At 46.6% G+C, this 26,865-nt stretch overlaps 2 long non-coding RNA genes and 1 other non-coding gene across 4 annotated transcripts; 1 reads left to right on the top strand and 2 right to left on the bottom strand.

The window, feature by feature from the left end:
• Positions 1-215: 215 nt before the first annotated feature.
• Positions 216-23,088, bottom strand: LOC117803070. 2 transcript variants are annotated; one of them, XR_004626685.1, is made up of 2 exons: positions 22,703-23,088; positions 216-4,444 (listed from the first exon to the last, which is right to left on the bottom strand). It is a non-coding gene; the product is annotated as an uncharacterized LOC117803070 (long non-coding RNA). The 2 variants fall into 2 exon arrangements; XR_004626686.1 differs by lacking the exon at positions 22,703-23,088 and adding an exon at positions 4,771-4,820.
• LOC117803071 lies at positions 4,882-8,602 on the bottom strand. Its single transcript, XR_004626687.1, has 3 exons — positions 7,292-8,602; positions 5,451-5,566; positions 4,882-4,936 (listed from the first exon to the last, which is right to left on the bottom strand). It is a non-coding gene; the product is annotated as an uncharacterized LOC117803071 (long non-coding RNA).
• Positions 23,089-23,199: 111 nt separating the features above from the next.
• On the top strand, positions 23,200-23,273 carry TRNAN-GUU. Its single transcript has one exon. It is a non-coding gene; the product is annotated as a tRNA-Asn (tRNA).
• The last annotated feature ends 3,592 nt before the right edge of the window (positions 23,274-26,865 follow it).

Below are 26,865 nucleotides of genomic sequence, written 5' to 3'. Positions count from 1 at the left end.
TTATACAGTCATGTTTTTAACTGCTTTATTCACAACAGGCAAAAACTGAAGACAATCTGAATATTTATCAACCAATGATTGGATACACAAATTGTGGTATATTTATTCAATAGAATACTATTCACCAATAAAAAGGAAAGGACTACTGAAATTTCAACAATGCGGATGAATCCCATGACTATTATGTTGAACAAAAGAAGTCAGACACAAAAGAATACACACTGTGTTGTTTTATTTAAATGAAGTTCTAGAAACAGCAAAATGAAGCTATGGTGAGAGAGAAATCAGAACAGTGGTTGCCTGGGGGACAGGGTCAGGACTCACCAGAAAGGAATATGAGCTCATTTTCTAGGGTGATGAAAATGTCTTGTAATTGATGGGGTGGTTTTAGGAGCTACGGTACCTTTTCCAAAACCCATTGAACTGTAAACTTAAAATGTGTGGATTTACATTTACAAACAGTATCTCAAAAACAAAAAATTGCCTATTTGGTTGAGCCCCTGCAGTCAGGCTTCTGTTAATGTGGCCAAATGCAATCCATCCTGATTCAGGAAGGAAAAACAAGGTAAAAATACCAAGATAATACCGGGAAAATGAAGACTCAACAGCAAGCAGCATGGTGCACGGCACCACCTCCGTCCACGAGTCCTTCAGTCTTCAGAAGTACATACCTTTAATTGCATTAATCACATGGCTAAAGGATTTCCCTGTGTAGTTGGCGAGGTTTGTACACAAGTCACGTTGCATGGAAACAGGACACAGGTGGTTAATACTGAGGGGAGACTGAGGCCCAAGGGAAGGTGAGCTACCAGACGTTCCAGGCATCTTGGGACCAGCTTTGCAGACTCACAGCCAGGAAACGGGGTATGTCAATCAAATGTACCCAAAGCTTTGAAGTTCCAAGAGGCCCCTGAAAGAAGAGTTGGATTTGCTAAGGGAGAAGGTGGGGGTTATTCCTGGGGCTCTGACTCCTTCTGAGGTCCCCTGGTGCTTCTGTTCCCATCCGGCACCCACATGTCCACATACGCGGTGATTTGGTGTTAGCTCAGGGCAGTTTTCACAACATGGAACCTCCTGGGGAGGATCTCTTGCCTTGCCCAGTTGGTACTAGCCACCATACATAGTCTTCGCCCCAAATCCTCCTCTATCCCCGCCAGCCCAGCCCACTCGAGGCTCCAGGAAGAAAATCCTGCGGTTGTCCTTCCAGAGTAGACTTATGTCCCTCCACAGCACCCAGGGTAGACTTATGTGGGGCCCTCACCTCATAAGCAGCAGACCATCGTCTTCTGATGCCCACACATCCTCCACACCCACGCAGTCCTCACGGAGAAGGAACGGCCACCACCTCCTACACTAGCCCTGCCGCCGCTCCGAGGGCACACGCCAGGTAAATGCTTCCATGATGGTGCTGGTGATGACAGTGATGGGCACGGTGATTACAGTCCCCCGAAGAATGGCTCTTTTTCTTCAAAACCCCCAAAGTCCAGGGACCACATGAGTTCAGAGCGACAGATGACGCTGTTTTGCTGAACTCTAATCCTCACACCAAGAAGGTGGCCCCACCTGGGCCCCCGCAGCTTTGCTGGCATTCCTGCTTTGAGCGGCTGCTACCTACCTTCCTTCAGACAGGGCAGGAAGATGTCACATGGTCCTCACGTGACACAAATGCTTTGTTCTGGACTAAATCCATCCTTGTCTTTTCCATTAGTCTGCAACCACCTTTAAAAATGCCACTTGTGGGGGAGGGGTGCTTGGGTGGTTCAGTCGGTTAAGCGTCTGCCTTCCGCTCAGGTCTTGATCCCAGGGTCCTGGGATCGAGCCCCACATTGGGCTCCCTGCTCAGCGGGGAGTCTGTTTCTCCCTCTGCCTTCCCCACCCCCCGAGCTCATGCTGTCTCTCTTGTTCTCCTCTGTCAAATAAATAAATAAAATCTTTTAAAAAATTAAAAAACAAAAATGCCAGTTGGCATCAAAATGATCATAACCACATTTGTGGCTATGGGTCCCGAGGTGGCAAGATATTATTCCTCCATTAGGGGGCCAGTCAGTCAGCACCGAATGTGCGCGTCCCAATCTGTTTAGCTTACCGTAACCATGAAACACACAATTTTGAAATTCTTGCAGAGAACTCTTACAAGTCTGGAGGACAGTCAGGTGTATTCTTATACCCCCAGCCTCGGCCAGGGACTGCAGACCCCCATCTGAGAAATGCTTTACCCTTTTCAAGTCTCCCTCAGTGCTTTCTTGCTTTGCCCCAAATCTGGCTCCATTTGAGGCATCAGAACATGTTACGGGGGGCGCCTGGGTGGCACAGCGGTTGAGCGTCTGCCTTCGGCTCAGGGCGTGATCCCGGCGTTATGGGGTCGAGCCCCACATGAGGCTCCTCCGCTGGGAGCCTGCTTCTTCCTCTCCCACTCCCCCTGCTCGTGTTCCCTTTCTCGCTGGTTGTCTCTATCTCTGTCAAATAAATAAATAAAATCTTTAAAAAAAAAAAAAAGAACATGTTACGAATCCCAATAGGTTTTCTCTCAGGCCTGTTCTAGGATCTACAAAAGCAATACGTTACGTCCTGGTGCTTTTCTGCCATTGCCTGGCCAGGTGTTACCTTCAGGCTCGATATAGCTGTCACATAAGAACATGGCATGAGAAGCTTCCTTCCACTTGGGATTCCTGAAGAGGCTTTTTTTACTCTCCAGCTTCTGATTGGCACTGAGGTTGTAGGCCTCCGCAGCAGAACAGAAGGGGATGAGATGGAGGCTTTCTCTCAAACTTGGGGTCTGACTTCCTCTCCCCCGGCAGATTGGCGCTGCGACAGGCTCTGGCTTGTCAGGCCCCGCTGAAGCTGCCCCCTGCGCGGGTCACCGGCTGTCAGCTGGAGAAGGAGCTCCAGGAAGTGGATGCCGCTCTTCAGGCTCCGAAAGGCCACATGCTAAAAATAGCGATGGCAGAGGCTGTCACCAGGGAACACTTGGCAGTGAGGAAGATGTGCTGTGAAATGGAACAGCCTTGTCCTTTAGGGAGAGATTTCTCAACCAGCCCGATCTGTGCTCAAGCCTGCTGGTCGGCCCTCTGCGGAGCTCGGAGCACCGGGAGCGCTCCTCGCTAGGAGACAGACGCCCCGCTTCTTTATCCCCACCCATCCCGGCCCCCAAACCGGTGCTCACGTCTGTGTTTCCCCTTTGGGTAAATGAGATCACAGCTCCCATGTTCCCGTGCTCAGAGCCGAGGAGTCGCCTCTGCAGCCTCTTGGCCCTCACTCCCCGTGTTGACTGATGCACCCTCCTTCCATCCCCCCCACCCGCACCCCCACGGGGCCTCCACCTAGGCTCCCTCATCACCTCTCGGTCTGGACCACTGCGGTGGCCTCTCTTCCTGCCCCAGCACTCCCTTTGCCCACTTAGATTACGCACAGCATCAGAACATCATTCTTTACATTAAAAAACAAAACAAAACAAAAAACAGCGCCCCCAATGCACGCAAGTACAGCTCCTTGAAAATCAAGGTTTCCCCCAAACTCGTCCCCAAGCCTTCATTTCTGTACAGTGTGTCAATTGCTGCCTAACAAATTGTCCCCAAAACTAGAGGCTTAAAGCACCAATAAAACACTTGTTATCTCGCAGTTACTGTGGGTCAGAAATTCAGGACCGTCTTCGCTGAGTGGTTCTGGCTCAAGGTCTTCGGAGAGTTTCAGTCACGATGTCCTCTGGGACTGTGGTCACCTGAAGGCCTGGCCTGGTGCCAGGGGATCAAGTTCCAAGGCTGCTCGTTCACACGGATGGCAGGTTGGGGCTGGCTCTTGGCGGGAGACTTCTGTTCCTTCTCCAGGCAGGTCTCTCCCTAGGCTGCTACGTGGGCTAGTGCCCAGGCAGCTGGCTTCCCCCAGAGCAGGCAATCCAGAAAGCAGCAGGGAAGTGGCAGCGTCTTCTGTGACGCAGTCTTAGAAGCCACGCACCATCGCTTCCACCATCTTCCATTGGTCACACAGACCAACCCCGATACAATGCTGGGAGGACTCCAAAAGAGCACAAGTACTAGGAGGTGGGGGTCATCGGGCGCCGTCTTGGAGGCAGCCCACCTTGACCCTCACCCTCTCGTCCTGTGTGCCCTGCATCGTAGTCACACAAATTATCCTCCTCCCACGTCTACCTGACAAAATCCCACCTATCTCACCAGAACTCATTCTGCCGTGAAGTCCTCCCAGATCCCATAAGCTTTAATAAATTCTTCCTCCTGGTCCACTTAGCACTTCCACTTCTATTATAGTACTTACCACATTCTGCCTTGTATTACAGTTGGTTGAGAATATATCTACCTCCGAAAACTCCTGTAAGAGAACCCATGACTTCTCGTGTTCACCAGTCCTTGGCAAAGTACTTTCAGAAGAAGATGCTGTGTGCGAGTTTATTGAATTGAATGTGTCTTCCTTTTACCGGCTGGGCTGAATCCTAAAAGAGAAGCCACTATTTCATTTAACGTCATACTATGTGCTTGCTGTGTGCTAGCTGATGGGGTAAGTGTGGTCCTTGCTGACATAGAGTTACAGCCTAGTGAAACCATTGTAAATTCTCATAAATGACTGGATAAATGAAGCCACATTTAAAATTCTCTACTCCATCAACTCAGCATATCAGAATACTCCTAATATTTGAAAAATATCTTATCTAGAAGATTCTGTGGCTCCATCTTTCTACTTTATTCTCAACTTTTTTAATGATGGTTCCTATTCATTCGCCTATGTACTCATCCGCTCATATACTCAAAAAACACTCACTGAGGGGCGCCTGGGTGGCACAGCGGTTAAGCGTCTGCCTTCGGCTCAGGGCGTGATCCCGGCATTATGGGATCGAGCCCCACATCAGGCTCTTCTGCTATGAGCCTGCTTCTTCCTCTCCCACTCCCCCTGCTTGTGTTCCCTCTCTCGCTGGCAGTCTGTATCTCTGTCGAATAAATAAATAAAAAATCTTAAAAAAAAAAAAAACCACTCAGCACGTCACCGTGGGTATTCGGAGATAAACAAGATGAAGCTTCTCCTTCTAAGAACTTTGAAATCCAGTGGAGGAGACAAACAGGTACACAAAGGACTATAACACAATGGTTGGAACAAGAAAAGGGAGTAGAATGACAGCAGCATATCCCAACAGCCTGCATGGTGAGGGGCGGAACCCCCCCCCCCACCGCTTCTGCTCTAGAAGCTGCTGAGAGCAAAACTAACCTCCACAAACTACATCAGAGATAAACAGCGGTGTCCTTTCTTGTCCAGAAAGATCTGGACATCCTCCCCTGGTCCCTAGAACAAAACCTCCGAGCCAACCCCTCCCTGTTTTTATGCAGGGAATTGGGAGCCAAGAAAGGATACAGGAACGGGATTGCCAGTCTCAATGGCGAAGCTGAAGTTCGCCAGATGAGAATTCTTGGCAGCATGCCTTCTCTGGAAAACAGATGAGTCCTCACCTTGGCTGCCCAGCACTGTCCGTCCCCACCCTGAACCGGGGTGCCCAGCCTGGAGAGCACAGGCATAGCGATGATTCAATATTAGTGCTTCTATGAATCTAGAACCTGCTGATCATCTAGGAAGGGAAAAAATAAAAACATGCTCACATATTAATTCCTAGAAAATCAGTGTTTTCTCTATAGTTACCGTATTTTTCTGAATCATGAATAAGAATACCTGGGAAGTCCCATTGTTTGGTACGTGGATCCAATAATGGATGGAATATCCTACCTCATTGTTTTCCTGGAACCCTGGGACATATGATTGCTAAAACAAACCTCATAAATGCTCATTTATTTTTAATGCATTTATTTAAATGCATGCAAAATATATCATACACATAAAAAGGATTTATAAGACATACGCACAGTTTAAAGCTTAATAAAATGAACACCGTGTACCCACCACCCCACTCAAGAAATATATGTGTTTATTATGAATAATAAGAGTTAATATTTTCTGAGCACTTGTTATGTACCAGACACTGTTCTAAACACTTTACATATATTTCTGATGGATCCTCATAACAACCTTATATGGTATTACTGTTACCATTTCACAAACGGGTAACAAGCCTCGGTGAGCGAGCTTGCCTGAGGACACACAGATAAGAAGTGGTTGAGCTGGAATAGATTCCTAGACAATCTGCCTCTAGAGCCCACACTTTAAATCACTACACTGTACAGAGGCCCTTCGTTGTACAGAATATTAGGACAAAGTGACCATAAAATGAAACATGGATGCAAACCACGTTTCTCCACTGACTCCTACTCTTACATGGAGGGTGATTTGGGGGGTAGAAGCAGGAGAGAAACGCTGGCTTAGAGGGGGCTAAGGAGTGTGGAGGGAGGGGAGGAGAGGCAGGAGGGTGTACACAGAGAGACCATCTATGTCAGGCTCTGTAGCCACCCTTTCCTTTCATGGTCACGCTATTGACATCCCAATTGTTCAGTGACTATGTCCTGTCTCCTATAAAAAGATAAGATCAATGTTCACTAGTCTGAGAAGCCTATAAAAGTTACCTCCCACCTCTTGGAGCCTGGGTGGCTCAGTCGGTTAAGCCTCAGACTCCCGGTTTCAACTCAAGTGGTGATCTCAGGTTGTGAGATTGAGTCCCCGCATCAGGCTCCATGCTCAGTGGGGGGTCTGCTTCCCCTCTCTACCTCTCCCCCTCCCCCACTCCCTCTCTCTGCTAGTGCACTCTCTCTAAAATAAATAAATCTTTTTAAAAAATGACCCCCAAAGCTTTCTGAATACTTCACCCTCTGCCCCCAGAAGTATCCCCACAACACCCTCCTCTTTGCAAGTAATGAGAGCATCGTGCTTTCCTTCACCAAGACACACGAACAAGAGGACCTCCAGAGTCACAGAGTGAATGAGAAGGGAAAGCTAATTTTTGGCAATGTGGCTCATTTCCCTCTGTATGTTGGCTCACAGAATATACTATTCTACGGTTCAACGATGCTTCCATGCCGACCAAAGTACAGCGATGCTGGATTTGAACCGGGCATTCAAGCCAAGGTTTCTCCATGTTTCTTCTTTAACATGCTCTCTGTCCATAACTGATTACAAATATTTATTTGGGGGAATTTAGTTCCCTCAGTTCCTCTCCTTGAAATCACCTTAATGGAAAAAGTCAACAGCATCCCAAGAGTAAGTGTTCACGCTGCTCTTCAGAGTGGGAGTGGCTTGTGACAGCAAAGATTCTGAACTCGGGCCTCTTCCTCACCACCCCCCACCCTCATCCCCCCAGCCAATGTCACATGGGAGGCCCAAGGCAGGGAATTAGGGAAGAGCTTACCACTGAGCCCCCTAGACTATATGACCCAATGGGTCTTCATGATAATGGCTTGAAGGAGGGGCTGGAATATCTTGGTAACTCAGGGACCAGCAGGAAGCCTTTGCACAGGGAAGTGATGTCCTCATTATTATAAGGAGGTGGGACCAGATCACGTCTCAGTGATGAGCTGGATCCTTCAGCAGCGGGGGCTCTCCAGATGGGCAGAAGCCACTTGCTGTCCATGGGGAGGAGGAGCCTTCATCTGAAGCAGGGTGTGGAAAACAGGAGTTGTCAGCCAGAGCGGGTGGAGGGCTGTGAGGTGCTTGCACGGACCGCCAGCACATCTGATGGCCATGGGGGGTGAGGAGGGGCAGTGACCCGTGCTGGCTGAGGGTGGCCACGTGATTTTTGGCTTTTTGTGGGTCCCTGAGAAGAGGTTATGGACTTTTTTTTCACTTTCAAACAAAACTTCCTTGGAACACATTTTGACAAATGAGGATTGGCGACTATAAAATGTCAAAGAAAATGTTTAGGTTTCTAAATGGGGTTCAAGCAGAGGGAAGAGTCAGTGGGCAGCTTACGCCACAGGCACCTCTGGTCCAGGACTTACAGCAACAGAGCCAGGAGCCAACCGGTGGTTCGTTTCTAACAACAACAAAGTCCTGAGACCCACGCTATGGGTGCCAAACAGCAGGAGAGCTAAAAGATGTCACGGCAGAAGCACAGGGCAGAAGATGTAATGATGAAAAAAATCCCATTACCCGCACCTACAGACACATATGCCTCATGGTTACTTTGCATCAAATGCAAACTTTATCCTGAAAGAGCCAAAAATGATATTCAGAGCCTCAATGATCATGAAAATTTTTAATTCCACAAATAACTATTAAGGGAAGAAGTGATTTCAATGGATATATTTATTTTAATCTCAGTAGAGTGTCATGCAAGGGACCATGGCTTCCCCCCCCCACAAATGTCCAAAATCAGAGTATTGGTGGAAAGAAAAGATCTTAAATGACCCGGCTTTAGAATGGCACACAAAAGACCAGGAAGGTCAGTCTGTCGACAGCAGGCAAGCACACCCTGGGATGGGCTGGGGGGAGGGGGGCAGGGGGAGGGGAGGAGCCCGCTGCAGAGCCCTGTGGGCGATGTCTGGCACTTCCTTCCCCTCCCCTCCTCCTCTTATGATGTTTCTGCTCTTCCTCTCCGCCCTTCCCTTCTGACTTCCACTTTCTTTCCTCCCACACGCCCTCCACTGCATGAACTACATTTGTCTTTCCTTCCACACCCATTCTTAGAATAACCTTCCATTTCTGCACCCAAATCCCTCTTCTTTCCACCCTTCAGACCCCTCACTGAAGATGTGTAGCGTGCCACCATTAATGCTGCCTGCAAACGCCAAAGCACGGAGCACATTAGTGCAAGGACATAGGTCGGCCTGGTACGGATATGAACAAGACTGGGTCCTCCTGGACTTAGACAACTTCTAGTCTAGAGAAGGAAGCAGACAGAGGCCCACAGAACTGAAATCCAGGCTGAGTGGGACAAGGCATAAAAGTAGAGTTAATATTATGGGTGAGCAGACCCTGGGAGGAACCCAGATTCATTTGGCAGACCAGGAGCGCTTCCTGGAGGAGGCAGAAACTGAGCAGAAGGGCAGGTGACTGCCTTTCTTAGCTCTGAAGTCTCCTGTGAGAATGCTCTATAGAGATGTTTTCCTGGGGGTAATACGGAGCAAGGGCTGACGGAGAGTTTCAGCACCCACTTGTTTAACTGTGGGAGTCCAAGCTCTGCACACAACCACGCTCTTGGCTCCAGCCCAGCTCACACAGCCAGCTCTGCACTCCTTGGGACTCTGTCTAGAGGTGCAGAGCTCCGAGGGAGATCACCAGAAGGGAGCAGAGACGATCTTAAAGATCTTGCCTTCCCCGACCTGGAATAAGGCTCGAATGCACACCCAGGACCTCAGCGTGCTTCAGGCCCACCCCCCCCATCCCCCCCAGGCCCATCCGCATAGGGCTTCCAGCCTGCCTGTCCTTCAGGTCTGACTCAGGACCACAGAGGAGGTGAGGCAGTGGAGAGGGAGGGGGAAAGCAGATGATGCTTTCAAGAATCTGCTCTTGAGCAAACCACTTCCCCTCTTCGGGCCTCAGTTTCCTCATCTGTAAAATGAGAACACTGGCCCTTGCCAGCACAGACATGAAGCTGTGTTCCCCTTCCTTCCTGCTGTCCTTCATTGTATCTTTCTCTTCCAGTGAGATCGGGCTGCTTCCCAGTCCCTGGAAGCCATCTGCCTATCATCCTCCACTGCGACAAGAGTGTTTCTCCCCCTCCCCACCCCACCCTGCTCAGGCTCATTTTCCTATCCCCTCTCTCCTTTGTGCATTCTTTCTCAAAACTGGGGCTTCTCCCTTCCCTGCCTGGGCTTCACTGGGGGAAGCAGTCCATGCTGCTGTTACTTGGAGGCCGGCTTTCCTCAGCTCCCCTTCCTTCCTTCTGCCCAGAGCTTTCAGGGGGCGCTTCTGCACACCCAGAGACAGGAAGCGTGGCTTTCAAACCGTCTGCTCAGCACTTGTGGGAGAGCCCTCAGATTTCTCAGCGCCGCAAGAAAGAGGCATTAACCCCAGCCTGACTTACAAACGGGAATTTAGAATCTCTGAAAGGCTGGCAGAGCCAGATTGAGGAAACTGCCTTTTTTTTTTTTTTTTTAATCATGGTCAAGACTGCAAGGAAGAGTTAGTTAGGCATGCTTGTTGCAAGACAAAAGCCAAGAACCCTCCAGGCAGCAGCAAGAACAGGGTCTGACACTGGTACTCAGTCGGCGCCACGATATTGTCTCAGAGGATGGTCTCTCCTTTTAGAACCTTGTCAGAGAAATGGGCTTTTCTAGGTACATTCCGTATGGAAAGATAGGACAACAGTGCTGTGCATGTAACATACATTTCCCTTTTGATCTTTTTGCGGGAAACTTCCTCCTGCCTTCATCCTCCTGAAATAGCTCCTGAAAGGACCCTACAGAACGCACTTGCTGGAAGGGCTTGTAAAGGCGAACAGGCTGCTAAGGTGACCAGGCGTGCAGCTGGCGCGACCCTCCGCCGTTTGGCCATGTGTCCATTCACTCCCACCGCCCCTCCTTTGTGTTCCTGCCCCCTTCAGTCTCCCTGAGAACTGACCTGAGTAGCAAGGCCCACAGAACTTCCATCCCCACCCCAAAAGGGGTGAGTTTTTAAATGAATGTCATAAATTTATCTACTCTTATCACTTAGGATAGTCTTGATCTCTCCCTATACCGAACTCCTTTCAGCATGTGTGTTCTGTAGCACGAGAGCCCAGCCTCCAATAAACTTTGCCTTTTATTACTTTAGTCTTTTTGATGTACAAGCCCAGTCTCTCCAGCCAAACTGTAGGTTGCTCCGGAACATGGACTGCTCCCTGTTCACCTTTGTAGCCCTGGTCCCCATCAACTGTCTAATTCACAGTCAGTGGATCTTGTGTATTTTTTATCTTGGTTTATTACACAAATAAAACGTGCTCACGGTAGGATTACATGTTTATTGACCGAGTAAATCACCACAGAATAAAGTGCACAGACTCCAAAGCAATTAAAGAAATGCAAATTTTTTAAAATGGAAGATATTCTTATATATGCATTAAATTAAGACAAATCAATAAAAATGAAAAAAAAAGCTGTGCAGGAGTGATTATGCAAGAGAGTGTGCTTACACAGCAGTGGAGGGGGCCTGTCATTTGGCTCAAGACTCTTGAACACTACCTGGTGACATCTCACAGGAAGTGTAAAGATCCCCGTGCCCTTTAATTGGGGTTGCAACTGTCAGACCTGGGATGGGGGCATCCTGACACTTCTCCATTCTAAATTCTCCTCTCTTTGCTGCCTCTCTCTCTTTCTCAACTCCTCTCTGGCCATCTCCCCTGGCTACAGATTTCCTTCTGCCACTCTGTCTGTCCTCAACTGCATTACCAAGAGCCCGTCCTCAATCTGCTCCAAAGTAGAAGATTCTCCCTGAGCCAGACTTTAGCCCTCTGTCCTCCAAGTGTTTTCTCCAGTGTCAGAGATGTCCTGCTTTGTTTATGTTCCTCCTGAGACTTCCCCAAGTCCTCCAGGGTGAAAGGAGTCGTTCCCTGTGAGATATCACCAAACATCAGCACTCCGTGTACAAGCCAGACAGCCACCCTCTCCCTGCTGGGAGTGAGCGTGGGGAGCAAAACCCAAGAGCAGAGGCTCAGAGGTTGTTCATGGGGGACCCCCACAGGCTGAGGCCAGCAGCGGGTGTGTGCACTCCATCCCCCACACCGCTCCCTCCCCAACTTGCTCTCAGGATCAGAGGAAAAGGGAGATGGAGGGACATGGAGGTGGGAAGGAAGTACTTGTGTTGGTTTTCTTACTTGGCTGGTACTGTTTGCTAAGTTCTCTCTGCTGTCCAGTGCCCACTGTCATGGCCGCACACATCATCCAAATGTTGCCTACTTCTTTTTTTTTTTTTAAGATTTTTTTTTATTTATTTATTCGACAGAGATAGAGACAGCCAGCGAGAGAGGGAACACAAGCAGGGGGAGTGGGAGAGGAAGAAGCAGGCTCATAGCAGAAGAGCCTGATGTGGGGCTCGATCCCACAACGCCAGGGTCACGCCCTGAGCCGAAGGCAGACGTTTAACCGCTGTGCCACCCAGGCGCCCCCCAAATGTTGCCTACTTCTCATCGGAATCAGTTTTGGAGGGTCTGCTGAGATCCCTCCAAGGGGAACCTCCCGGAGCGACAGCAAGTCCTTTCCTTCTTTTCTTTTTTCTTTTTATTGGAGTTTAGCTGACATACAATGTTATATTGTTTCAGGTGTTCAATGTAGTGAATGGAAATTCTATACATGACCCAATGCTCACCACCACGAGCGTTGAGCGTTGTGACTGTCTGTCAACATACGATGTTATTACAATATTATTGCCTAATTCTTTTCATCCCTGTGACTGACTGATTTTATAAGTGGAAGTGTATACCTCTTAATCCCCTTCCCTACTTCACTCATCTCCCCCACCCCTCCCCTCTGGCAGCAAGTTCTTTCTTGTAGAGAGAATCCAGGGCACCGGCAGGGCTATAACCTACTCCTAGGGATCCAGGAACAGAGATTTTTTTGAGAAACAATGTTAGCTTAAGAGTTCTAACGCATTTCCCCCTCTTCTCCCTCCCTGAGACAGGAGGTGGGTGCTTTCCTCCCCAGATCAAGTGAGAAGTGAAAGGAGGTTTAAGGAAGCCGCTAGAAGAAGGGGGAGCCCCTCTCCCGTGCATTAGGCCATGTGCCTGGAGCTACGGGAGGACTGGCGGAAGGTAGCGGGATGGTTCTTACAAGAGCTTGATTTGCATCTCTTGAGTTTGGGAGGCATGGAGGCTGGTGCCAAGGGCATGGGATGAGGGCAACAGCGGGAGCAGCCCGTGCTCCTGGAATCTGTCGATGAAAGATGCACGGGTCTCCTGCTGCACAACAATGTGAATATAATTAACACTACAGATCTGGACATCTAAAGATGGTTAAGGTGGCAAAGTTGATAATACGGCTTTGACTGCAATTTAACAAAAAGAAGAGGAATGCACAGGGTTTTCACAGCCCAGATGGGCATTGTGGAAGGTAGCTGTTGTGAGCCCAAAACGATCCCTACTGAGAACTGCCCACCATCGAGAAACCTAAGGAGTAAGAGGCCAGAGCTGTCCTGCTTCTGGGGACAGGGACCGAGCTTAGAGGTGGAAGGCCACCCGGAGAAGGGTCACCCACTTGAAGGGCTAGACATGCAGACTCCCCAGCAGAGGGGTCACCGTGGAACCTCAGACAGGAACACTTGGGCCGGCTTATTTCTGTTCAATGTGGCACACGTCTAGTGGACAGCTGCTGGTCCAGAGGTCCCCACTGGGGTGGCCAATACTCTCTCAGATTCCCATCAAAGTCTGGGGTCTCTGCGTCCAACCCTGTTTCCTCCACCATCTTTTACAGCCATTGTTCCCCAGGAAACCTCTTGCACTCATAACTTCAGCTCAGGGTCTGCTCCAAGAGGATCCAAACCGTCACCATTTCAGAATTTCAGAACTAGTTTCCCTAAATCATAGTAAATGGCTGCAGGTGGAGCTAGCATTAGCATCTCTTCAGAATGTGTGAGCACTTTTCACCCTTTTCCCGCAGCTCTGAAACACCAGCACCCGATATCCTATTACAGATTTTATAAGTGAACTTTCACTAGATAACATTGTAGTAACAAAACCTAAAACCTCTGTGGCTTACGACAACAGAGGTTAATTTATTTTTTTAAGACTTTACCTTTAAGTAATCTCCACACCCAACATGGGGTTCGAACTCCCAACCCCAAGATCAAGAGTCACATGCTCTACTGACTGAGTCGGCCAGGCGCCCAACAAAGGTTTATTTCTAACTCATTGTATCTGTTACCGGTCTCCTCTGGGTGTCTTCTCATAACAGAATCCAGGCTAAAGGAACAGCCTCTACCCTGGGTGTGCCTTTCTAAAGGCACAGGGAAGAGAGCAAAAATGCTGCTGGAAACATGCAGTGCTCTTCAGGTTTCTCCCACTCACATTTTATTAGCCAAAGCAAGTCACATGGCCAAATCTGACCATGAGGCAGGGAAATGTATCCCTGCCACAGTCCCAAAGGCACTAGGCAAGAATATCTAATCTCTCTGGAGAAGCGGATATTTGAAATGTACAAAAATGCCAGGTCTGAGGTCTAGGAGCGTTCTTGGTCTTTCCTACATTGTGCCAAGATGGCAGCTGCAGCTCCAGGAAACACAGCCCCATTCCACACGGGACGGAGAAGAAAGGGGGAAGATAAACAGGAAGAACTGTTGGCTGAGTCTCTCTTTTTTTAAAAAGATTTTTATTTTTAAGTGATCTCTACACCCAACATGGGGCTCGAACTCACAACCCGAAGATCAACAGTCTCACGCTCTACTGACTGACCCAGCCAGGCACCCCAAGTCTATCTCTTTTAAGAGTTGTGGTTTTTGTTTTTTGTTTTTGGCAGTCTCTCTTAATGACTTCCACTTATATTTCATTGACCACTTCTCTCTGCAAGGAAAGCTGGGGTATGTACCCAGCGGCCACTCCCAACAATAGAGAGGTTTTGTTAGTAAGGAAGGTAATATCAATATTGGGTGCTCAGCTAAAGCAGTTTCTTCCACTCCAATAAAAGAGAAACATCTATAAGTTTTTGGAAGCTGCAAGACAGAATGAAGAAAGTTGACTGAGGAAACTCAAAGAGAAACCATAGTCTAGAATTTTCTGTGGTTGTTGCAGAGATGCTGAAAGCCGATCTACCTGATAGAACCCTGACATGTTTCTGGGCTTAGAGTCAGCAGCTGGTTTGGAGGGTAGAAGCAAGAAGTGGGCTGAAAAGAGAGAGAACACGGGAACATCTTATATGGACAACTACCCTTGACACCATCTTACCCATCATCGCCCAGAGAGCCAGCCATCAGCATTGACTTCTATGCAAAACCAAACCAAACCCAAAGATACCGAACAAAATATTTCAGCCCTCTTGAGGCCTTTGTTTGGAGGCCTCTGCAGCCTGACAGCCCACTTCTTGCCCATCTTACCCAGAGCTCTGAATCCAAAGGCTATTCAGTAGAGATACTTTGCCTGAAAATAGGCAACAGCTATGGAAGCCCACATCGGCCACACAGTCTTCCTGCCTTGTCTATGAGCAAATCTTTGGGCTTACCAGATAAATGAGAAGCTCCACTGCAGGACTCAGCACAATTGCAGATGATGCCACACCCAGAGCCAAGCATTAAGTGAAAGTCCCGCAGGCTGAAAAACAGCACCCCCCCCCGACTCCTGTTGTACCCATGCAACAAGAATAGGGTGCTACGAAAATGGAACATTCAGAGAATCACAAAGGAGTGCTTATACATTTAAAAATTCTGCCTACCACAAATATAAACACTGGGGAGAGGGTGGTAGACTGGGAGAATGCAAAGTAAAATCTTCATATCGGGGAGTTAAAAGGTAATGTCAAAGTCTTCCAAATAAGTAGAGGCTAACTAATAGAGATAACAAATATAATCCAGAGTTATGAAGGTAGCCACAAGAAGAACTTAGTGAAGAAACTGTTTTTAATGAAGGAAGGGAGGAGGGAAGGAAGGAGGAAAGGAGAAGGAAAGGAAAGGAAAGGAAAGGAAAGGAAAGGAAAGGAAAGGAAAGGAAAGGAAAGGAAAGGAAAGGAAAGGAAAAGGAAAGGAAAAAGGAAAAGGAAAAGGAAAGAGAAAGAGTAAGATCAAGAGTAAGAGAAAGAGGGCAGGAGCAAGGGAGGGAGGAAGGAAGGGAGGGAGGGAGAAAGGAAGGAAGGAAGGGAAAGAAAGAGAAAGAAAACATTTCTCTGAGTTGTGGATTCAAGGAGGGGAGGAAAAGTGGAAGACCATGACTTTCCACTGTAACCTGCTCTGTATTATTTGATCTGCATGGGCACGTGGACTACTATACCTATGCTTTCTGCAACATTATATTTTTAGATTTATACACATTGGTAAATAAAGGTCCAATCCATTATTGAAACTGCTATATAGTATTGCAGTGTCTAAATATACCATGTTTATTTATAAACCGTCCTTCAGGTGAGCATGAGAGTCATTTAAAATGTATCAATATGAGGAATAATATTGGATCAAATAGTCTTGTATATATCCTTGTATACATGTCTCTAGGAAGGAAACTCTGCACTGGAGGGAAAGAGCCTCTTTAATGTCACCAGGAAACTGACAAATCACTCTCCAGACCAGGTGCACCAGTTCTCATCCATAATAGATGAAAGGGCCGGTGCTCCACACCCTCACCAACTGGGTTTGTCAAGTTTCTTAAATTCTGCCAACCCAATGGGTGTGAAATAACATCTCATTGTGATTCTGGTTCCCAGATTGTTAGAAGAGTTGAGTGTCTTCTCACAAGCTTATTGGCAATATGGATTTTCTCTTCATTGATGTTTTGCCTGTTTTTCTGTTTTGTTGTTTATCTTCCACTAACTGGTAGGCATTCTTTATCAATTCTGGATACTAAGGTTTTGTTGGGTACATGCATTGAAAATTCTTCTCTCGGTCTACAATGTTTTTTAAATTTGTTTACTTTTTGCTTATTCATTTAAGATAAGTTTTACTACATGTTAAATTAAATCAAAGACATCAACCCTTTCTTTTACGTTTATACTTATTATATTGTGTTTATGAAATCCCCTCTCATCCTGAGGTCATCGTTCTGTCTTCCTCGGGACACAAATTAATGCCTCAGTTAACATATAAATAAATAAATTCTTTCCAGGTTGTTGGTCTCTAGGACATTACACAAATCCAATTTTTATTTTGTGCAAGCACCTTGCTCATGCAGGCAAATTTGTATTGCAAAATTTGACTTAAAGACAAATGTTACAGGGGTTGCTGCCATTTATCATAATGAAACCAAGCTGAAGGATGCCTTACTTTACACATATGAAAGTGTACGACCGGCAAGAATAGCTAATTATTCTTCTTCACAAAAGATACATTTGAGAAATGGGGCTTTAATATATAGCAATATTTAGATTAAAAATCAGAAAGAAATCTTGTCAGTAAGGGCGACAACAATAGAACAGGGCACCTGGAACAGCCCATGTGGTCAAAAACTGTTTTAAGTCCCAATTACATGGCAGACCTGTAAGGAGAGTTGTGGAACTACTTTCTTTAAAAAAAAAAAAACAAAAACAAAAAACCACAACGTAAGCAATCATTACATGTTACAGCACAATAAAATCTCAAGGCCAGAGTTCTTGCCATGGAAGCAAGTCAATAGCTCCAACACATGTGTTTACAACGACATCCGACTGCTTCTCTCCTTAAGCCTTTGCATTTCGTCTCCTCTCCAGCCCCCGTGGCCCCGTCCTAACGAGGCTTCCTCTCCTCACGTCTGGTTTAGTGAAACGGACACCTAACTAGTCATCCTACTTCCAGCTGCTCTCCCATCCTCACGTGCTAGATGAAGCTTCCCCAAAACCTGCTTGTTACCAAGTCTCTCTTCTCAAAATTTTCAGGGCATCCTCACTGCACATTGTGTAAATATGCCACAGACACGGAGACATTGTCCTTTTAATGCCTATTTAAGTCATTAAAATCTTTCCACTATTATGGACGATACTGTTCGTAAGGCTAATTTTCTAGCCAGGTATTTAAGGCCCTCCACGCTCTGTCGCTCATTAGCTTTCTTTATGTCCCATCACATCCTCTGAAAATCCTCAGCTTCCTCTGGGCTGATCTCTTCTCTGCCTCTGTTCCTTCTCCTCCCCAGTGAAAGGATCCTGCCAAGGACAGCCCAAGACCCACTCCCTCCATAGGTTCTTTACTGACTTCTCAGTGATTATTCCCACCTCAGACTCCTAAAACACTTCCCATCTGTGCCATGCACTTAGCACTTCCTGCCTTGAAATGATTTTATATATCTCCTGGTTCCCAAAGTAGATTAAAGTGATCTGTGGGCAGGAATGATGTGTCAGGGAGTCTGGGACAGAAGCAAGGTCCCTGAGGCATCTAGCCGAGTTCCTGACAGGATTCAATAAATATCTGTCGACTGCATTTAGCCCAGTATGTATTAAATATCTCATAGTATATTTACACATGTTACAAAAGTCTTTACAGTCTCCTGCAGGTTGGGTTATACTTCCCAAATGAAAACAACTCGTTGCAAAAAAGAAAATAAAATTAATGCAAAGAGGTGTCTTTAAACATTAAGAGGAAATGGAAAAGTCACCTAAAATCTCAGGCACTCCAGTTCTTTTTCAATGAAAACATACCCATTACTGAAGAGTCACACATTGTAAAACTCCCCACAGAAATGGTTTACAATGTCCTCGGACACCCTTTTCTTAGCAGGTTAAAGACTTGGAGAAGAGAGGCCAACGAGACGGTTACACTGTGCTTGGCAGAGACCCCTAAGGATGCAGACTGGACCGTCCCAGTCCCCACCTCACATGGGGACTCTTCTGGCCCCAGCCCGAGAAGGTCGGGTAGAGAATAACCACCTACCGTATTGCATGGTGCACTGGGTGTTATACGCAACTAATGAAGCATCAAACTTTACATCGGAATCTGGGGATGTACTGTATGGTGATTAACACAATATAATAAAATAAAATTAAAAAAAAAACAAAAAAAAAAAAAAAAAAAAAAAAAAAAAAAAAAAAAAAAAAAAAAAAAAGAATAACCACCTACCACCCTCTATCTGTAATTGAGGGAAACTGCCGCTGCCGCCTTTCCTTGCTGGCTCCTTTAAAAGTGCTGCTTGCTGCAAATGCTTGAAAAGATAGCGAAAGGAGGAAAAGAAGAGAAGAAAAATCACCACCCAGGGATACCCACTAATACTGTTGTGGAGAATCTGCCGGATGCTGTGCACATGTGGACACATGCACACCACTCTGCAGGCTCATGCCCCCTATGCAGTGAGAGGTCGTGTGGGTCAAGGTTACAAGCAAGGCCACTGGAGCCTGACTCCAGGTCTGAAGCCTGGCCCTGCCACTCACTGGCTCTGTTAGCTGAACACATCGCTCCCTGCACACATTCCCTCACCTGTAAAACGAGAGTCATAGTATCTGCCTCCTAAGGTTGCCATGTGCTTAGGGGCGGCGATACGTATGCAGTGTTCCCACCAGGGAGACGCGTAGAAAGAACGATGCAGCTCTGAGTTATCATACAGTTCCCCATCTTACCTTTGAACTTCACATTTTATCAGGACCCTGCTCTCAAATCTTCTTTGAAAATGCTGTTTTTATGATTATATGTTTCTCTAACCTACTTTTTACTTAACGCTTTACCATGCCTATGTGTTTTCAATATTCTTTTAAAAAATTATTTCTGATGTCTGTATAACTAATACTCTATCTTTTAATATACCACAATTTATCACTTTCCCCTGTTTTGGGACATTCCGGTTGTTTCCTATTTATCAGTGCGATTTATAACACTGTGACAATATACTTAAAACTTGAGTTACACAATCTCTGTTTGCTTTCTTAGGATAGATTTCTAACATAGACTTTCTAGAACAATAGGGTATAAACCTATTGTTTAATGTTTATACTACCAAACCTTTATCCAGAAAAGACATTCCAAGTTTGCTCCCATCCGCCCTGTGTGAGAGTGGCCTCTGTGCCAGTGATGGTGTTCTAGTGTTCTCTCTTTTTTTTTCTTTTTTGCTATTTGGGGAAAAGAAATTTTTTTTTCATTTAATTTTGATTACTAGTGTAGCCCAACTTTTATGATCATATTGGTCCTGTGTATTTCTTCTTTTGGGAACATTCCACTCATGTCCCAATTTTTTGGCATTTTTTTTTTTTTTGAGTGAGTTGCAAAGAGGTTTTTTTAAATTAATTGATAAGTGTTCTTTATATATTAGGAATTTAATTTTTCTGTCCCATTTTATTTATTCCAGTTTACTTTATGGCTTACAGCTTTCATTTCCTCATTGACTCAGCACATAGTTACTGAGTGCCTGCTATGTCCCACACACTGTCGTAGGTGCCGGAGATTCGGCATGAACAGCCAACTAAAATCTTTGTCCTTGGAGAGCTTAACCTGTTAGTGGGGGCTTCTAGCTGAGAGTGTAATTGCAATCAACAGAACCATCTAATTCCTGGAATACCTGTGGTAGAGTTTCATAAGTACCTATTCCTTAGACATAATTGGTCTATTAATGTCGTCTTCCTTTCAGAAAACCATTGCAGTCACATGAATACAGAGGAAGAGAGACTCCAGGGCTTAGCCTGATAGAGAAAATTAGGTAATATTTTCAAACAAGTATGACTGAAAGGGCAGCCACAGACTTTCAGATGGGACTTGGGGCATCAGGGGCACACCTTGTGGTTCTTTGTTTTTTTCTTTTCCTTTCACACAGGTACCTCACTTGTACATCTCAGAGTGGGGCAGGAGAAACAAAGGAGTGTGAGGGGGGATGATGAGAATAGAGAAGTTTGGGGTCCTGAGTTGGCTCGGGTTGTCATAACAAAGTACCACAGACTGGGTAGCTTATAAACAGCAACAAGTTACTTCTCCCAGTTCCAGAGGCTGGAAGTCTCACACTGGAGTGCTAGCATGGTCAGGGCTGGGTGAGAGCCTTCTTCTGGGTTGCAGACTGCTGACCTCTTGTTGTATCCTCACATGGTGGGAAAAGATTGAGCGAGCTCTCTGGCCTCTTCTTAAAAGGGCACTAATCCTATTCATAAGGGTTCACCCAAATACCTCCCAAAGGCCTCCCCTCCAAAAATCACATTAGAGATTATATTTTAACATCTGAATTTGTGGGGGACATGAACAGGTCCCATAAGCAGAGGGCACTGTGCCAGGAATGACTTTACGGAATGGCTGATGTCCCAATGTCAATTTTAGAAGAGATTCCCATCCCTCAATGGAAGCACAGGAGACCCGTGGGGCCTGCAATAGGAGCAAAATGGCCTCCCAAGCAATCTGTGTGCACATGTGACTCAAGGACCAGATAAACGACCACTCTCTAAAGTGTCAGCCCTCGGAAACAACTCCAGGGAAGCAGACAGAGGGAATCCTGAATTAACTGAGATGGTGGTTTTGGCAGCAGCAGAATAGGAACCAAAATAAAAATGGAATGGAATCATAGAAAGTTCTATTTCTTATACATCTGGAAGATCTTGTGTTTTTAAGAGCAATCGCACAAAAAATAGAGATAATTATTTAAACACTTAAGAATTCCCATAGTTCTTAAGAAGAAACTGAAAATGGAAATGGAAAAATCTGTTAAATTAGCATCATTTTAAGTTAACTTTTACAAACGCAGTTCCAAAAACAACTGTTCCAATATGTACGAGGTGGAAGTCATCAATTCCTTCTTCACCCTTGGCCACTCCCAAGCAACACGTACATAAATATCCCTGCAGAGCCAGGATAAACATGACTGACCGCAAAAGTTGCCCAGCACAGACGAGCAAGAACCTCCTGACAACAGAATCTCCGGATGGTCCCACTCCGAAGATTCAATCCCCCCTCGTCTCCGCTCCTTGCACAGCTCAGGCTCGACTGCGGGGTCCACTTTGCCCCTTCTCTCTGCTCTTTATCGGAAGCTGCCCTCCTCATCAGAAGCTGCCCTGGGTCACTCTCAGCTTCCTCCTCAGTGAAGCAGAGCTGGCTCTTGCTAGGAGGAACCAAGTAGAAGATTGGTCATAGAACCCAGATTCAAAAGAAGGATTCAGAAAAGATGTTCAACATCACGTATGGTTAGGGAACTGCAAATCAAAACTGCGATGAGATAACACTTCACACCCATGAGGATGACTACTAAAAAAATAAAATAAAAAAGGAAGGAAGGTGGGTGAGGATGTGGAGAAACAGAAATCCTTGTTGGTGAGAATGTAAAATGGTGCGGCTGTTGTGGAAAATGGTCTGATGGCTCCTCAAAACATTTAAAAACAGAATTACCTCAATTATACTTCTGGGGATGGCCCCAAAAGAATTGAGAGCAAGGTCTCAAAGAGATACTTGCACATCCATGATCATGGTAGAATTATTCAATAACCAAAAGGTGGAAGCCAACCAAGGGTCCACGGACACATGACTGGGTAAAGGAAATGTGTAGTCATACAATGGAATATCATTCAGCCTTAGAAAGGAACGAAATTCGGACCCCTGCTACAACATGCTTGAACTCTGAAGACATCATACTTAGTGAAATAGGCCAGGCACAAAAGGACGACTACTGTCTGATTCCACTCACACGGGTTACCTAGAATAGTGCAACTCACAGAGCCAGAAAGCAGAAGGGTAGATGACAGGTCTGGGGGAAGAGGGGAATGAGGACTTGCTGTTTAATGGATACAGAGCCTCCTTGAGGAGGACAAGGTTCTGCAGATGGAGAGTGGTAGGGATGCAGAGCGACAGAGATGTCCTTACTGTCAGCAAACTGTGAGCTTTCGGAGGAGGGTGGGTCTGGGGTCCAACGGGATGGAAACGGAACACACAAGGACTGGATTTACCACGTGGAACGCTAGGAGTGAGCTCCCCCGTTTTGTGGGGCGAGGAGGGAGGAGGCGGTCCCACTGAGCTCTAGCGACGGGGTTGAGCAGCAGGAAAACTGCAGCCAGGAAGTGCTCTCCTGGCCCTGGTCGGGGTCTGGCCCTGGTCGGGGTCTGGGCCAGGCTAACGCTCCTGACGCCCTCCTCCTGGGATACTGCGGCATCCTCGATTTCAGTGGGCTCAATTCAGAAATCGGGGACAGAGGGACGCCTTCAGTGGCCATTTCGAACTTAAAGGCTTACCTTTATCGCCACACCCTCCACGAAGCCCCTTCTGATGTCCCCTCAACCCTGCGTTATCAACGGAGGCCATATTCCCCAAAGCGGCCAGAAGTTGGTTCTTGGGGGGGGGCGGGCGAGAATCTTACCTTTTTTTGAAAGAGCAAGCACAGGTAAACGTTCGGCAAATGCAGATACACGGTATATCTGTGGAATTACAATTTAACAGTGGGGGTGTGGTCCTGGGGGGGCGGGGAGCTGTGGGGGGTAGGGGTCACACAAAGGTTGAGAAACACAGCCCGAAAGTTTGGGGCCTAACACGCTCCGAGCCCCCGTGTTTCAAGTCCACACAGCACTTGGCTCTTCTCTCCCAGGCTTGACCATGACCCCTTCTCCCCAGCTCTCCCCGGGGGACCCAGGGCTCGCCTGCTCGGGGGCGCGCTCACCCGGCGGTGCCCCACGCGGCCCGCGTAGACACGCACGGTGCGCCCCTCCGCGCCCTAAGGGCGGGCGCGGGAAGGCGGGCGGCTCGCACCCCAGCCTCCGCGCGCTCCTCCGCCGGGCTGGAGCGGTGACGCCCTGGGCGGCGGAAGCCTCCGTGGCCGCGGAAATCTGTACACATCGCAAGGCATGGTTAAATAGCTGCGTCTCTGTGGCGCAATCGGTTAGCGCGTTCGGCTGTTAACCGAAAGGTTGGTGGTTCGAGCCCACCCAGGGACGACAGCGCTCGTTTTCCTGAGACAACTTCGAGACGGATTCATTTTAAAACGGCAACCGTGAGATTTTTAATGGACTAGCAAGGAGCACGACGCACGACGCTACCGTACTTCTGGGACGGAGGAGGACCGTGTTCTCTCAGTATTTGTCGCCCAGCGGGGTTGGATGGAGGAGCGACTCTGCTTCTGGACTGGCAGCCCCGGGGCTGGGTAATTCAAGTCCACGGTACGTCCACGGGAAATTTGCACACATTCTTCAGGAGACCGGCCCAAAGGTTGTGCTGCACCAGCACTGATTGTAATGGAGGGGGGTAAAAGTGCCCCTTGACAAGTGAGTGAATAAATGCCACTGGTTTCGTCTCTGAGAATCTGATTTCACCGGAAAGTAAATGCCCTTATTCAGTAGAGGAGTCACCTAAAAGTCTGTGGAGGCATAATCACCCTATGTACCTCTCTGCTAAATGAAGCTCTGTTACAGCTTTTGGACAATGGACTTGAACCTAGACGAAGGTGTTAATGTTTGCTTTAGATCGCTGCCAGAATTTTCCCTGAAATTAACTCGGGCAGAAATTGTTTACATGGGTTCCTGTTAAAAGGTTTTCAATGATCTATTTTCAACTCTGGTCTCACAGAAGACACAGATATTTTTCAAGCAGATGGTTCACATGAGACTTTCAGTGAAGATAGAGAACCACACGATAACATGATAACGTGATGATATGATTCACTGCTGCCAAGACTGAGGTTATGGGGTGGGTCCTTTCTCTGGGATGTACTTTTCGTGGATAGAATTTAGAAACCTGAAGAAGGAATAAACTGCCTCACTTGGTTGTCCTTTAGGGAATGCCTTGGCAAATGCTGGCTGATAATTATTTATCAAATAATTGTTGATAATAAAATACCCTCTGTTGTCTAGTTAGGGGCCCTAAAAAAGGAGACACAGTGTGGCACTTGTGGAATTTCAGACAGAGTAAGGGGTAGCCCCCCAAAATGTTCTTAGGTAGGTGCCTCTTTGATGCTCACAATTCCAAACTTTCCCCTCATACTAAAGGATAGCCTCCAGTGGAAACGAGGAAAATTAGGTCATAAGATCATTTATATACCGCTCAGATCTAGTCTAACATTTCAAAATGAGGAAGGCATAATATTTGCTAGTACCTACGTTATGGGGACTTAGAAAGCACAGCCTTCCACTTTAAGCGGACTGTATTTGTACTAGGTTGTAAGCTCCTTGAGGGAAGAGACCATTTTCTGTTATTAATGGTCATTTTAGGTTCCAAAGTATTTCCTTCAAGATACAAATTCTTCAGCTTAGCACACAGGGGCTTTCCCCTACCCTGTTCCTGCATGAAATCCTCTAGTTGTTATATGCATTTACCAGGAGCTTCAGTGACCCATGCTGCCTTGTACCCCCGCCTCCCCAGATGTCTTTGCCTTTGCCCTGATGTCCCCGCCTCCTCTGTACTTATCTGAGTTACATCTGCTGGGGAGTTACCTTCTCAGGGAAGCCTCCCCTGGTGCTGCCTCTGTCTGATTTAGGTGCCCCTCCTTTATTCATTCATCACACTACCCTGAAACCAGGGAGTTGTCACCTACACCAGCATATGAACTCCTTGAGTGTAGTGAGTAGGTCTTTATTTATGTTGTTTGCTCATCTGGCACAGGTCTGTCACACAGCACATTCTCAGGACTGAAGCATTTCCTGCCTTCTCAGAGGATGTGATTAACAGAGATGGGCAGTCAGATAAAAATGCATATGATGAAGTGTTAGCATGAGGGCCACAGAAGAATGTTCCCAGGTAGTAGAGGAGGAAGTCAACATAGATAAGCTGGATTGTGTCTTCACCGAGGATCCGAAACAAGACTGAAAGATCTGGACAGGCCAGAAGGCAGGGGAGGGCTATTTAAAGCTGGCAAAATTTGGAGGCAAGTTGGTGGTGGGTAGGAGACGAGCATAACCAGAATATAGAACAAATGTACTTAAATAGAGTGCACTGAAAATGTTCTTAGCTTGTGGAAGGGCCCTGAAGAACAAGGCAGGAAGCTAGACTTTACCCTATAAAGCAAGGGAGTAACTGTTAAAGGTTTCTGTTTTCAGGACATAATGAAATTTATTTTAAATGGTTGGTCTGGCAACAGAATAGGGGAAATAAGAGATCAGAGAACAGTTAAGAGGCAATTATATTTCAAAGGAGAGGCAATGAGGTGGGCCTAGAAAAGAAAGATGTAATTCCAGGGAAGATTGGGTAAGATTAGGGACTGAAACAGGAGGGAAGTGGGGAGGGTGATGCCTACATTTAGAGCCTTGGTGCCCCAGGAAATGGTGATAGTGGTTTTGCTTGATACCGGGAATTTGGAGGGGTGTTAAAGAAATCTCAAAATTAGAGAAATTAGAAATTGTGCATACTTTTAGCTTACTTCCTTGTGGCTGGTTTTCCACAATGGAGTTCATCTAAAATTCAGTTCCAGGGGCACCTGGGTGGCTCAGTCGTTAAGCGTCTGCCTTTGGCTCACGGTGTGATCCCAGAGTCCTGGGTCAAGCCCCGCATTGGGCTTCCTGCTCTGCTAGGAGCCCACTTCTTCCTCTCCCACTCCCCCTGCTTGTGTTCCCTTTCTTGCTGGCTGTCCCGCTCTCTGTCAAATAAATAAAATCTTTAAAAAACAAAACAAAACAAAAACCTAGTTCCAAAATCAATCATCATTTTTTTTTAAGTTTCATTTCATTTTAACTTAAACTTCATTTATTTAAGGTAACCTTCCCAAGAGTCCACTTTTGGGGTCCACAGAGCCCTGTAAAAACCTGAATGGAAGCTAAGGACCCTCTCCCCACAATGTACACATTCACAGAAAAAAATTTCTTTACCGTGTCCAAGGGAGTCACAGAGTCTGGAACAGATTTCCGGCCCGCCCGATTTTGAAAGCTTTGTATTGTATTTATTCAATTTGTATTCTAATTACTGGTAAAGGTTATAAAGTGTGTCAAATCCAGAGTGTTTAGGTATGGAAAATTACTAAACTGAAGATTTTAGGGTAATACAAAGAACTAGAATAGTCTAATACTGTTGACAAGCCACAAAGAAACCAATTTTTTTTTTGTACTGAGCAATTAAGTAGATATATAAAATTAATAATAAACGACTTGAGACAACAAAAGCTGCTTTTGAGTTTTAACACTTAATACCTTATTGTTATAATCTGGAACGACTGAGTGTGAAGGGCTTTACCATATTGATCCGTTTGGGGCCACTTGTGTAGGGATTTATAGCAGCAGCAGATTCTAATTTGTGTTTCTTTCCTTGCAACTTAATTTTTTTTTAAAGATTTTATTTATTTATTTCACAGAGATAGAGACAGCCAGAGAGAGGGAACACAAGCAGGGGGAGTGGGAGAGGAAGAAGCAGGCTCATAGCGGAGGAGCCTGATGTGGGGCTCGATCCCAGAACGCCGGGATCACGCCCTGAGCAGAAGGCAGACGCTTAACCGCTATGCCACCCAGGCGCCCCTCCTTGCAACTTACTTTAATGACACCCAGCAAACTGTCATATTTTATTACCCTCTTCTAGGAATTGAGCCATTTTTCATTGCCTTTTTTTTTT

This window comes from Ailuropoda melanoleuca, chromosome 7 (assembly GCF_002007445.2).
Source record: "Ailuropoda melanoleuca isolate Jingjing chromosome 7, ASM200744v2, whole genome shotgun sequence".
NCBI classification, from domain to species: domain Eukaryota; kingdom Metazoa; phylum Chordata; class Mammalia; order Carnivora; family Ursidae; genus Ailuropoda; species Ailuropoda melanoleuca.
This window is presented reverse-complemented; position numbering and strand designations above follow the sequence as displayed.